This window comes from Emys orbicularis, chromosome 2, assembly GCF_028017835.1.
Source record: "Emys orbicularis isolate rEmyOrb1 chromosome 2, rEmyOrb1.hap1, whole genome shotgun sequence".
Lineage (NCBI taxonomy): Eukaryota > Metazoa > Chordata > Testudines > Emydidae > Emys > Emys orbicularis.
Window position 1 is genome coordinate 191,808,123 of NC_088684.1, and position 14,681 is coordinate 191,822,803.

Genomic DNA, 14,681 nt, shown 5'->3' on the forward strand with positions numbered 1-14,681 from the left:
TATTTGTTTCGTTTTAAAATATCCGTAGCCTTTGAATGATTTGAAGCGAATTAATGGACTGTAACACAACTTTACTAGGCAGAGTTCCCCCATCATAGCACTGATTGTTTCTCAAACTTGGGCCTAGGACTATGCCTTATTAACCCTATGGTGCACTGTGTTAGAAAAGTGAAGCACAAAACATGTAGAGATTGCATTTATTTCAAGTCCCAGTGCACATGTGCCATATGAAAATTAGCACTTTTGGTACAAGGAGAGAGATATTCACATCTCATTGCACAGGAGATATATGTTCATAAGTCCTAATATTATTGTAATATTATTACAAAATAATTCCCTAAGTGAACATCTTCCAAAATGTCTTTGATTTTTCCAGGGCTACAAACAGACTTTGTGTTGTGTGGTTGGTTTTTTGTTTGTTTGTTTGCCTAATCCATTTGAGCATAAGATCGGTTTTCAGGCACAGGGTCAGAACTCTAAATGTCACAGGACACTGCTACATTCGGCCACAATTAATATATTATCTTATTCTTATCATACCTGGTATCAATATTGGGGAAAAGGATGTTGGTGGGAAATACCCTGTAATCTGTAACAATAACTCGGTACACCTTATATTTCTTTCTATTTTGTTTAAAGTGATTTTTTTCTACCACAAAGATTTAGGTCAGCTCGCATTGTTTATGGGTAACAACTAGTTCAATTGCAAATCCTGAATAGAATGCACATGTTGTTGGCAGGTTTACATTTGCCCAAAGGGGTCTTGGATGAAGAGAATTCAGTTACCATCACTGCCAGTCCCTTAACCTTAACCTACGTGAACACACATTCAAAATATTCACACAGGCACAAAAATAAGCTAACAAAAACAAAATAGCAGAAAAGTAGTGAGAATAAAATTGAGCACTGGAAATATTAAATAGCACACTTATGAGACATCGTTTTTGGCTTTTGTATTCAGATGTTATTACAGCCTCTATATTAACTACTTACCTTGTATATCAAACTTGTTCTCTCAAAGGATTGCAATTTTGACCTCAACAGAACCATCTGCTCTTAAGAGAACTTTACATTCTTGCTCCCTCTACTGTTCTGAGATATCATAGACATACCAAGCCTTTTACCTGTTCCTTTTCAGAATGTTTTTCTCGTTATTTCCTCTCTCATCACATCCAGTCAACAAAGTAACCTGATAACAAAAGAACACCACAGCAGACTTCACGAGGGCATTACTTAGGAATTTAAATACAGCCCACGGCATGATACTAGATAATCCAAAAATTCTGTGAGGGAAATCCCTTACATCAGTCAAATCAAAGCTAAAAACATACAATGTGTCATGTTTGTCAACAGTGCGATATTGGGAGAGGGAGGGTGCAGCACATGTGAATTACCAAAGCTGCCTCTTAAAAACATATGGTAACTAGCCATTGCGGTCATATACCCAATGTATGGTCATTAGCTAACTTCCAACCTAAAGCAAAGAGAAAATGCATGTGCTAGTCTTTCTTCAATTTAGTTATTCATAACAGTGTGTGTGCACACATATACACAGAGAATTCAGGGCTATCTGCTTAACAACAGAGGGCACTTATAGCCTATTTACAGGCCAGTGGCTAGAAGATGGGACTCTCACGAAGTAATGAACTCCTGAGCAACATGATTATGTGTAGCAGAGGATGGCAATCAGCAAACTTAACATTTTCCCTGAAGGCTGCTGATAATTTTTGCTGAAATTTCATTTTTAAAAAAAGGATGATTATTCCTTACGGTTGCAAATATAAACCTCGGAATGTGAGCTCAGCATAACTGATGCAATGATGTCTGGCTGAATCTCCAGCCAGCCTGAAACAACCATTTTGAAAGCCTGTGTGAACTGCTCTCATTCATCTCAATGGGATGCAATAAACTCTGAAGCCTATTGATAGCACATTGGCATTGTTAACTAGTTCACTGCTGAACAGAAGCATGCAAGAAAGGAGAGGAATGATCATATTATAAAAATCTGAACCATCTACTATGGATAATATTTCCTTCTGGTGCCAGGAGTGGGAAGAGCTTAGGTTGTGGGTTGTGCGGGAAAGTTCCAACACTTACTATTTTCCATTCTGAATTCTGACAGTGGTAAGGAAGAGATACCCACAATCAATCAAATAAAAATATGAGTGATCAAATTCTCTTCTCAGTTACATCAGTGCAACCCGCTGATGACCTTTAAACTAGGTGGGGGATCTTTGCTTCCAGTAGTTTTCAATGGGCATTTTTTTGGACCAAAGTATCACTATTTTTGTAATGCATAAAACCTGTTGGTTGAGAAGATTTAGAATTAATTTAATACGACTATTTTTAAAAAAATGAATAGGACAACTTCTTCTCTTTTCCATGTCTGTGAATTACTGTGCCAAACTCACCACAGGCAATTCTCTTCCCAACTGATAAGTATTCTTTCAAGTTCACATATATAGTCCACCAATGACATCTAGCAATTACTTAATTATTGTGACATATTCCTTAGGGATATGTCACAGGGCCAAATCCTGCCCTCACATATTTGGGTTCCGCTCCCATTGTCTTTACTGTGGGTTGTTCCTGCTTATTGAGAGCAGATTTAAGCCTGACTTTACTATTTAAAAGGAGTAATTATAATCCACTGTCAAATACCTTGCAGCTTCAGAAGGCTTTTGCTGTGTGCTGAGCACTGGACCATTTGATAAATTCTTTCATTACGTTTTAAAGGTCCAATATCATCTCTTAATAACAAACTGGGTCATACCCCTCTTCCTTAAGAAAACAGTGTTGATTGAAAGAAGAAAACAAATCATCTTTTTTTCCTCCTTTTAATGTTTCTAGGCTGCTCATACTCTATTTGGTCCCAATCAAAGCAAGATAAAAGATTCTTTTAATCTGCTATTCACATCTGGCTAGAGATGCATTTCCTTTTATCCAATGCCACATTATTTAATGCTCTTGGTTTTATGTGTTTGGGAGAAAAGTGGAATACAATATATTTGCAGAAGATAACGTTTTATTTAAACTTGGTAAATATTTATATGCACATGTGAGCAAAACGTAAAGCCCTGCATGGATGAGCAAATGAACTGCAAGAATCAGAAATGCATTGTATTATCAAACAAGGGAATGTGTTTGTTCATTCTAATTCACTGGGCAAAGATATAATGGGTGGGATTTTCAAAAGCACCATCAAACATTTTTCATTTCTCCTTCCTCTCCCCACTTTGACCATTTTCCGTTTTTGTCACTGAAAAAGAGGGGGAGGAAAAGAAAAAGAAAAAAAAAAGAGGCAAAGGCAGGAGAGAGGAAAAATCAAAACAGAAAACACAAGAAAACAAAACTTGGAAAATCGTTTCTGAATTTGGTAATAAAACAATTTTTTCATTAAGAACGCCATATTTTCAACACTTTTTTCATTAGAAAAATGTCAACAGTCTTTACTAGTCACATGTCTGAAAGCCAGAGAACTTTGAAAGGTCCTTGTCATTTACTCATAAGACGCAAACATTAGAAAGCATGGAACAATGCTAAGTTAGGATTGACCAATTTCCAAAACCAAACTCAGGAACACATGGAAATGCGGCATATCTTGAACACATATAGTTCTATCCCAGTAATGCTGCCAGCTTGTACAACATCTATCCAAGGCAGATACTTGCCTGTATCAAGTAAGGTAATTGCCCTGGTAATGCAGCATGATGCAACAATGATCAGGCAGCTGGTCTGCTGAAACCATTGCTTTTCACACGCTCCGATATCGTACTATTGTTTTTCTTGTGCTTCCCCATCTGTCTGTTTACACTTAGATTGTAAGCTCTTCTGGGCAGGGATCAACTCTCTGTTTGTACACTTAGTCCTAGCCACTAAGCATTACCAAATTATATATAATAGCGGGACGTGGGTAGACTGCTGCACATCTGTGGACTCCATTAAAGCCAATAGGGCTACATGCAGGCATAGCAGTCTGCCTGTGTGCTACATATGGCATTACTGGGGCCTAAGTCCATATCACAGCTAGGTGACATTCTTGACTATGTATTGTTTGGCAATTTGGCCAGGAACTGGTGCCATCTTAAACCGTTTACCTAAGCATTCACAAGGAAAGGTCTGAAATGAGAGACTAATGTTCCCACAGCACACCAAAACAAATAGACTTGAAGTAGAAATGGTAACTAATTTTCTTCTACATTCAGCAGATTCAAAGTACTGACAGAAGAAATTGACTATGTTGTATTTTTCTCAACTCTATCAAAATGGATTAAGTTCCACTGAAAAGCTCTACAATTTATCCATAAGTTTTGACATAGTTCTACAATCTGGTAACCTTAAAAAATTCACATGCATACTATCCTTACCCATCATAAGAGCAGTCATAGTGAATAATGTACTCAACCAATTTGTCCCCTTTTTCTGTGTGTGAATCATCTAATCATTTAACTGTAATTTTAAAATCCAGTCAAAAGTAGCTGCCAAATAATTTCTATTAATTCATTTGTCTGTAGGTTTAAGAGTTTGTTGTGAGGTTTCAGTATTCATAATTTGAACTGCATTGCTTCGATTCAGATTGGACACACAGGTCACATAATATTGACTCTGTTCCCTAACTCGATTATACTAATCCTTGGAATCGTTTTTTTGGTGCAACCAACTGCAATTATGGACAAATTTTGCTTCTGTGAATATTCCCTAATATTTGTTATTAATGTGCTGTTTCTGTTAATATGCCTAACAGGAAACTGGTTCACTAGTAGAGTGGTTCACCAATAATACTTATGGAAAGCAAAATAATTAAGGGCTATGAACATAGGTGAAGAAAATTTCACATTTTGTTCAGGCTTGTGGCATGCTACAGTATTAGTTTTTCAGCTTTTACAGCACCATCTGGTGGTGAGAGAGACCAACTAGGAAGTGGGTACTAGATCTTACTGCACTCCAGACATACACCTCTACCCCGATATAACGCGACCCAATATAACACGAATTTGGATAGAACGCGGTAAAGCAGCGCTCCGGGGGGGCGGGGCTGCGCGCTCCGGCGGATCAAAGCAAGTTCGATATAACGCGGTTTCACCTATAACGCGGTAAGATTTTTTGGCTCCCGAGGACAGCGTTATATCAGGATAGAGGTGTATTTAGAAACAAGAGGGGGACAGAATTGGAGCAGAAGCTGGAAGGAGCGACGGGCTCTGGTAACTGTGGAGATCCTCAGGAGGGGCAGCCATTAGGAGAAACAGCTCAGATTTTGAGGTCATTCCTGCTTTGGAATGTGTAACATTTATATAACATGCTACAAACAAAGGTGAAAGTATCGTGACCTGAAGCTTTGCAGGGTGGAGTGAAACCAGTAATGCGCTGGAGGGGTGTGGTGAGGGCTTACAAAATAAACATGCCTTCAAGGTAGAAAGAGCCTGGGGTCTTAGCAAAAGTAACCTTGGCACACATCAAGTCCTATCCCCTTGAAGAATTTATGATACCACCTCTGCCACATATGGTCCAGTTTGTCACACATTCAGACAGTCAAATATGTGCCTGGGGACCTGAAACACACTCCAAATTGAAAGGGAGTGAGACCCACAGCAAGGTATTTCCCACTTCTCTTGGAGCTCTAACTGCTGGAAATGGCTGATGTGAGCTCTTGTCCAGAGAAAGAGATGTTTGGGTGTTTCTGTCACTTTCTGAAGGTGTGAGCCTTAGGAGTCAGAGAGAGGGAGAAAGGAAGTAGTGGGGGAGGAGTGTGCTGAATCATTTTGCTGAACAGATTTGAAGCATTGACTCAGTCATTCTTTGCCTTTGCTAACCTTTCCTTTCTAATCCCCTTCTTCAGATTCTGCCACACAGAGCCTATGTTTTATTGTTTTCTTGTAGCTAATGCGGGTGAACTGTAATTACACATGAATAATTGAGGGCTTGTTAGTGTTTTGAGAAATTGAATGTCCATGATCTTTTGCCCTTTCTTTCTTTGTATTTCTATGAAATAAAACTGTTGCCTGTAATCACCTTTTAAAAATAGGTGTAGTCTTGGGGGGAAGGAGGGGGTGTTTTTCCCCCCCAGACACCATGTCTATCTCCATGTTCTTTCAGGGCCAAAAGTCACTTATCTCCCCCATCCCCCACCAGAAGAGATCTGGCTCACATAATTTATCAAAAACACACTAAATGAACTAAAAAGCCATGGAAAAAACTTTGGTATAAATATTTTATAAAATAAATTTATATTAAATAATAAATGGGGGAGGGGAATGTGTGTGTACAAGGACAAATCCAATCAGTCATTGGATGGCCAGCAAGACTCTGGAGAGATTGTGGGGGGAGGAAATGGTGTCACTAAGGAGACAAGATCACTAAGAAACTGGGGGGAGGAGGATGGGTTAGGGGGTGGTAAGGGCCAGGTCACACAGCCCAGATTTGGTCACAATATTGAAGAACGAAAGAGGGAAGGGGTCCATTTTGGCTGAGGTTTACCTGCTCCTGATTAAATTATTACTAATACCAAGTGAATTTAATATTTGGGAAAGATGCTGAACAAGCAGCCCTAGAGGCTGAATCTCTTAGTTACAGAAGAGATACAGAATGAGCATCACAGTGGAAACTTCTCATGGATACAAAAGCAGTATGGGAAAATAGCCTTTGATCAGAACACATAAGTGTCAATAGGGCCCACTCTGTGAGATGATGAGCACCTTTAATTCTCATTGATGTCCATGGGCCTGGTTCTCCAGTGCCTTGCAACATGGGTCGTCCTTTACACCTATGCAAAATGAATGCAAAATTCTACCATTCTTATGTAATACTGTTTCATCCTCACTTCACATTCATATTATGAGTGCGCAGGGGGCAAGAGCAGTGGAGAATCAGGCCCAACGAGAGTAAAGGGTGATCAGCCCTCCTTGCCGAGAGCAGACAGAATGTTGGTCTTGGTCTCATATAATGAGTAATCAGCAGACAGGATGGGATGGGGCTGCAGTGTACAGGGGTATTTGCAGGCAGAAGAATAAGGTGGGGTCTGGGATATCCCTGCCATGGACATTAAAAATCATCTGACATTTGGTGCATTCTAAATGATTCTCTTCCTTCTCTCAGTAAAATACCATCCATCCCACACCCTCTCCCCAAATTCTGTGTCATCTCTAACTCCATCATCCCTCAAAGTCACCTCTACTCTACCTCTAAGAAACACTGCACCTTTGTTTTCTTTTGCCCAGGTCAGCCCCACGATTTCATCTCCACCCTCACCAACTCCACTCACTCCTCCCACAACTAATACTCCATATTCCACTTCTCCCCTTCCCTCTCTACAGGTCCTTTGCTCTTCCTCCTTGCCTGTCTCTGCCCCCTCCCCTCACACTCCATCTCTGGTTCCCCCCTTCATTCCATCTTGTTTCCTCCACCCCCCCTCCACACCAAAAATGTTGTTCACCTTCTCAGCTGGCCCCTACATCAGTCAGTCTCTAGCAGCTCTATCCACTGCCTTATCTCCTTCCCCTCAGTCTTTTCTGAGCCTCAGTATCAATTTCTTTGGTGGCCCTGATTTGCTCATCCATAACAATTCCACTTACCTGTCAGTGGGACTGGAGAGACAAAGAGATGGGGAGGGCTCTTAGCCTGATCTGAGCAGTAGGACAGACAGCTGGGAAAGGCTGTGGCTTGTTGTTGACTTTTGCTGGGCTGGGAGAAGATTCAGCAACCCTTTCCCTTGATGCAGTAGAAGAAGGCAGTGAGACCCCACAGAATCTTCTTTTTTCTCCTATGTGAAGGGAAGGACAGAGTAATAAGGCAGATGGTCCTGGCTGTAGCATGCAGCAGATACCACTGTGTCCCTCTATCATGAAGCTCCTTCTCAAGCATAGCTTGTGAGCAGACCCACTAGACAGCCACTAGAAGCACTCCAAGAGAGTATATCCGATGTGCATGAATTGGGTCAGGGAGTGGAGCTCACATCCAGATGGTTTCACAGCAGCTCAGTCCAGGCCTGCAGACTTCATCTATACCACCCAGCAAGGAGCTCAAACCCTTCTGTGAATGGACCAGCAGTGTCCAAGACTCAGTAATTTTTCTCCCTGTCTGTTCAGTCTTTGCTGAGGTTGCCAACGAGGTTATTGAATAGTGTTATTTTTGGTGATTGGGTCACTTGTCCACTTGGAGCAGGATTGAGACAGGACAGTATGGTGCCGTCAGAGCTGGGCTTGAACCAGCAACCTGTAGATGCAAGTCTGTATCCCATATATGAAAACATATATTTGGTCTTGTAGTTAAGACACTGGACTAGAAATCAGGGGATCTGGGTTTAATTCCCAGGTCTGCCACAGATTTTCTGTGGGACCATGGGCATATCACTTCATCACTCTGTGCCTCGGTTCCCCATCTGTAAAATTAGGATAATAATACTTTCTTTTCCCCATCTCTTGTCTGTCTTAGACATCTATTTACATTTATACTAAAGGTCTTCAGAGAAAGGATCATTTTGTGTTTGTACAGCATCTAAATTAATTGGATCTCAGTGTTAGGTGGGGCATAATGCATACAAATATATTTATATTTGGGAATGCTATGGAGTGGTCTCAGACGTAGGTTTCTCTGTATGTCCAAAAACATTTTGCAGTTATTAGAAATGAGAAAAAAGTTTGAGATTTCACTGTCTCTGTGATTTTTCCTATGCTCTGTGAACTACTCACAAAAATAATTGTAGTCAATGAAAAGATCTTGTTGAAATCAATTAGTTTGGGAATTAGAATGCTCTGTCATATAAAATGGTCTCTGATCACTTTTTCTTCCTGATCCTATTAAGAGTTTTGCCTTTTTGGCATTGATAAAGAAATAGGTATAAAGGAACAATGAAAAAAATTGGATCTGGCATGAACTGTCAGTAGTTGATTGTGCTGAATTTAAAACTGTCGGCATCGGTGTGTATGTGAGCCTTTTATATATTTATATCAATAATTCCCCCCCAAAAAAACTATTTATGGGAAACAGAGATTCCCGCTGTATTGCAGCTCTTGAAAATACTATACTGGACTCAATGAAAAATGGAGGGAAATGTATGACCCCTTAATTGAACCTTTCCGCAATTTCCTACGTGACAAGTTGGACCTGTAGAAAATTCTTAGTTTTTTATCAGGAGAATGACATTGTGGAGAACACATTACAACCATTTCCACTGTGTTTTTGGTGATGTGCATATATTAACTTTTTATTTGCTGAATGTTTAATAACTGAATATCACGTGCACAGTCCTGATTAGGGAGAACAAACCATTTAATAAGTAAGAATCAGTCTGAACCTTTCCCAAAGATACATGAACTCAAAGCTGGTTTTGAGGTTTAAAAGATCACTACTTTTTTTTTTTAAATCATAGACGATTAGGGTTGGAAGAGACCTCAGGAGGTCATCTAGTCCAACCCCCTGCTCAAAGCAGGACCAAACCCAACTAAATCATCCCAGCCAGGGCTTTGTCAAGCCGGGCCTTAAAAACCTTTAAGGATGTAGATTCCACCACCTCCCTAGGTAACCCATCCCCGTGCTTCACCACCCTCCTAGTGAAATAGTTTTTCCTAATATCAAACCTAGACCTCCCCCACTGCAACTTGAGACCATTGCTTCTTGTTCTGTCATCTGCCACCACTGAGAACAGTCTAGCTCCATCCTCTTTGGAACCCTCCTTCAGGTAGTTGAAGGCTGCTATCAAATCCCCCCTCACTCTTCTCTTCTGCAGACTAAATAACCCCAGTTCCCTCAGCCTCTCCTCGTAAATCATGTGCCCCAGCCCCCTAATGATTTTCGTTGCCCTCCGCTGGACTCTCTCCAATTTGTCCACATCCTTTCTGTAGTGGGGGCCCCAAAACTGGATGCAATACTCCAGATGTGGCCTCACCAGTGCCGAATAGAGGGGAATAATCACTTCCCTCAATCTGCTGGCAATGCTCCTACTAATGTAGCCCAATATGCAGTTAGCCTTCCTGGTAACAAGGGCACTCTGTTGACTCATATCCAGCTTCTCGTCCACTGTAATCCCCAGGTCCTTTTCTGCAGAACTGCCGCTTAGCCAGTCGGTCCCCAGCCTGTAGCAGTGCATGGGATTCTTCCATCCTAAGTGCAGGACTCTGCACTTGTCCTCGTTGAACCTCATCAGATTTCTTTTGGCCCAATCCTCCAATTTGTCTAGGTCACTCTGGACTTTTGAATAGATTTTGTTACTTTGCGTCACGGGGTAGGTGCACCCCATCACAGGGTGCCGGGTCACATGTGGTCACAAGCCAGGAAAGGGGCTGTACCGCAGCCAGTTAGGTCCTTACTAGGAAACAGGGTAATACGGCCTAGTCACCAGAGTCAATAAAGTCGCCCTTCCACATAGGGCTGCATGGCCCAATGGCTCAAGTCAGTGAATTGGCCTACCGCTCACGGCAGCGTGGCCTTATGGCCGGAGTCAATAAAGTCACACTCCTCCATAGGGTTGTGTGGCCTACTGGTCCGCTGCAGAAGTGGGGCCCCACTCAGGGATTTGTGGGGCCCCAGGTAGGGGGCCTCGGGCCCTCCCTCCTCTTCCGAGCCCCAGCCCAGGGTCCCGGCAGTGGCGGGGTTACTCGCCACCGAGTCAGCGGGGATCCTCCCGAAACACGCTGACTGGGTTCCCAGTTCACCCACCAGAGCAAATTCTAAGTCCTTTGGGCTGCTTCCCACCGTGTCATTGCCAGTGAGGGTCCACAGCTCCCTGGGGTCCCCAGGCGGCATAACTCCACATGGTGCGGCCTCCTCTCTGGGTTTGTCAGGCAGCCTGGAATCTGTCTGGGGCTCTGCATGCCTTGACTCCGGGGTTGGTTACTGTAGCAGCTCCCTGCAGTCTGCGTCCTCTCCCTTCAGCAGCCAGCCAAGACTGAGCTGTGCCACTTCCTTTTATACCTTGCCTCCAGGGTGAGCATGCCCAGCCGAGGCAAAGGGGCATGGCTTCCTCAGCCTGAAATGCACAGTTAACCCCTGCAGAACTAGGATGGGGTAGGTGCACCCCATCACACTTTGGGTCAGTGTGCTGGGTTTCATTTAAGAATAGAAACAAATTTGCTTTGAGATAAAGCAATTATTAGAGTACTTCTGACCCAATGAAAATTAGCCCCCCAAAATCAATTTAACCTGTCACATCAGAATCTCAAAATAATGCCTTTTTTATTTATTATTAAACCATTTCCTGCTGGTTTTTTAACCCAAAACGTTTTGGATAAGTGGAGATAATGCTAGCCTGATGTAAATCTAAACTATTTTGTATGACCTTTTCATACCCAGAATTCCAAGTTATGATGGGGGAGGCAGGAAGGCATATCCACTGGTAAACCTACTCCGCACATCTATGAGTAATGCTGAAAGCCTCTGGGGTTATTTTATTATAATTTATACTACTACTGAGGAGCTGCTGATTGCAATTCCAAGGTTAAATTTGCAAATGGTATTCCATTATAAGCCTTATTTGGCAATCCTAACTCCTAAATTAGGGAACTTTTACCTGGAGGAGCTACTAGTCTGCTTTCTTCTGTGCTTAGCATGTGCAGCATAATTGGTTTTCACAATTTTCAGTAATGTAGGATGGGTAGGATTTTTTTTTTTTAAACTATGTTTTTTACAATGAGAGAGATCCACATTATTTTCTGACCATTCTTATCTGAACGTAGATTTACTGTAGAAGTCTAAAAAATCATACATGTGTACACCATAGGACACTTGTGAATGCTGTCATTTTAAAAAACTGATTTCAAGATTCTGTTACTATTTTCATGTTTCAAAAGTATGTAGTGATTTTACATCTGGAATGCCATTATGTAATACATGTGATGTCACATGCATTTGACCAGCTGACAGATTCAAATTCTGCATTAATGCAAGAATCTGCAATGCTTTTATTTTACAAAATGTATGTTTTTAATTCCATCTTTACAAAGATAAACTTGGACATGTAAATGGATATAGTGTTAAACTATGGATAGGGCTCAGAAAGGAAGTTTTGTCAAATATATTTATCAAATGAATTTGATGACAAAAGATATTAAAACTTTTGATCCCAAATATCATATAATATATTTGGGGATATTAAAACCTTTGATCCCAATAACCATGATTAGAGGACTTCAATAGCTCAGACATAGGTTAGGGGTTTATTACAGGAGTGGGTGGGTGAGATTCTGTGGCCTGCATTGTGCAGGCGGTCAGACTAGACAATCATAATGGTCCCTTGTGACCTTACAGTCTATGCCTCTAATGATATACCGGGTACACAGACTGTGTATGGCCAATAGGCTATACGGCCTATTGTCTATAGGATGTATAAGCTGTACAAGGTATGTACAATATGCAGGTTATATCATGTTTATCACTTTCAGATAAAACTTGAAACATCTTTTAACAGTATTCAAAATATAACATTATAAAATACTTTATAAACTAGAACATTGAATAAAAATGTTATTTTTACTATTATGGTTAGTATGTGCTAAGAGCTGTTATACACACCTTTGAACAAACTCCAACATTAACAAGTATGGAAATCATAATCTGAGGTTACAAAAACCGTTTTGATACCAACCTTAACACATAGTTAAACAGAAAAAAGTCTCAGTGATCAGAACCCATGGCAATCACAACAGTGGTCTTATAATGAAACAGTCCATTTGAAGAGCAATACTTTTCTGCTGAGGAAACTATTTCCAGGTTAAAAGGAAATAAATACCATTAGAGACAAAACTACTGTGTGTGAGTATAACTCTTGTTCCCACATCATAAAACATACTGTTATGGGTTGCGTTAAACCTCACTGGAGGGAGGGCATAACTTCACCCTTAATTTAAGAAGCCATTAAACTCCTGCATGGAACCAAATAGCTGAAACAACACGGGCCTCAAACTGAAACATAGGCAACATGTGAGGCCAATGGGAATTTTAACTATGTGGGTGAAGGGACTTGTGGCATTCCCCTCTGGTGTTATCTGGACCAGTGATCTGCTAGGTCACTCCAATCCTTGACTCTGGGAGCCAGCCTTACCCTGCTCTGCTGTGAGAACCCCCACTCCTGGGCTGTTCATGCACAGCCTCTGGCATGGAAGCTGCTCCCAGCTACTTGCAAGCGAATGACACTAGCCAATATCTCCGGTCCCAGACACAACCCTAGGAACCTCCGTCTTGCAGTGTCCAGTTATGCCCACTGGACGCTGCAAGCTTATATAAGTTTGTCAACTTTACAAAGAAATTGATATGTCCCAGGCTTGTTATCCCAAGGGGAGCCTCTGACACATTTCAGACCAAACGCTCTGCTTCAGGTAGAATAAACAAACAGATTTATTAGCTATAAATATTGACTTATCATCACTTAAAATCTAAGCATAACATGTCAGATTTGGTCAAATGAAATAAAAGCAAAACGCATCCTAAGCTGATCTTAACACTTTCAATGTCCTTAAAAACGTAGATGCTTCTCACCACAGGCTGGCTGGTTACTTTTCAGTCAGGCTCTCCCCTTTGATCAGCGCTTCAGTCGCTTGGTGGTGGTGGTGGTGATGGTGTCTGTAGATATAGGTGGAGAGAGAGCATGGCAAAATGTCTCTCCCTTTTATCATGTCCTTTCTTTCCTCTTGGCTTTGTCCCCCCCCACCCCTGCAGAGTCAGGTGAGCATTACCTCATCACAGTTCCAAACTGACCAAAGGAAGGGGGGTGATTCCCTTGAAGTTCTAACAGATTCTTTTGTTCCTGTCCAAGCCAGTGTCCATTGTTCCTGTGAGGTTGGGCTGGATTTGTCCCATCCATGCCCTGACGAGGTGTGAACTGACTCTCTGTTCTTGGAGAGCTTTTGCATGGGCTTGCTTTAAGCCATGAGGATACATTTTCAGCCTCATAACTATATACATGAAATTACAACCTATAACATTACTGTAACAATTACTAAAACATCACTATAACAGCCATGCTCAGTGCATCATGAGCCATCTGAAGACACCCAACATGACAAACTTTGCATTGGATACCACACAATCATTTTATAATGTTGAACATGGGGGTGTAGGGTGTCCCCCTGAGGTACAGAGCGTCACAGGACTACACACATTTTATTTTAACCGGGGAGGGGAGGAGGAGAGAAGGCAGCAACAAAGCACCAGACAGAAGCACTGGAAGGATGACTCAGGGAAAAAACTAAGAGAGACCTTTTGGGTTAAGTGCTATCTAAAAGAGGCTTGGAACTGTAAGCAAATACTTTATTTTGTGTTTGATTCCTCCTATGTTCAAGGAAACAAAACTCTGTACATTCTTTGTACAGAAAAAAAACTGCATCAAAGAAATAACTGGCTCTATCCTCAATTTCTCCTTCTAATGGAAACTGTAGGACCCCAAATTTTGGCTAACTACTAGGGGCAAAAAATGGTAACAATACATAACAGGACCTATTCATTCATGTCAGTACAAATCACTAAACTTTGGAACAAATACCATACACACATACACTCAGTTATCCATATTTGTAATGTTAAAATGATATATAAGGAACTAGTCCTGCTCTGAGTAAAGGTAAGGAAACACTATCACTCTCTTCAATGGAAGTTGGGTTGTAAACCTAAAACACCACCTAGTACAGAGACAGAATTAAGGTTGTTTGGGTGCTGGTTATTCAGAATTTCTCTGTAGAGTGATCTATATCCATGAA